Here is a 513-nt window from a genome sequence, read left to right on the forward strand (position 1 = left end):
AAAAAAAAAAAAAAAAAAATTAGCGAGGCGTGGTGGCATGTGCCTGTAACTCGCGATGCTGAGTCAGGAGAATGGCTTGAATAGGGAAGGTGGATGTCGCAGTGAGCTGAGATCGCGCCACTGGACTCCAGCTTGGGCGACAGGGCAAGACTCTGTTTCAACAACAATAACAACAAAAAGAATGAGCTGTAATCAGCATAAGAATTATTTTCATTTTTCCAGGTTGAGCACTGTGGCTCACGCCTGTAATCCCAGCATTTTGGGAGGCCGAGGAAGGCAGATCACTTGAGGTCAGGAGTTCAAGACCAGCCTGGGCAACATGGTGAAACCCTGTCTCTACTAAAAACACAAAAATTATTCAGGTGTGGTAGTGGGTGCCTGTAATCCCAGCTACTTGGGAGACTGACACTGGAGAATCGCTTGAACCTGGGAAGCAGAGTTTGCAGTGAGCCAGGATGGTGCCACTTTACTTCATCTTAAGTGACAGAACAAGACTCCATCTAAAAAAAAAAA

This window comes from Cebus imitator, unplaced genomic scaffold (assembly GCF_001604975.1).
Source record: "Cebus imitator isolate Cc_AM_T3 unplaced genomic scaffold, Cebus_imitator-1.0 Scaffold355, whole genome shotgun sequence".
Taxonomy (NCBI): Eukaryota; Metazoa; Chordata; class Mammalia; order Primates; family Cebidae; genus Cebus; species Cebus imitator.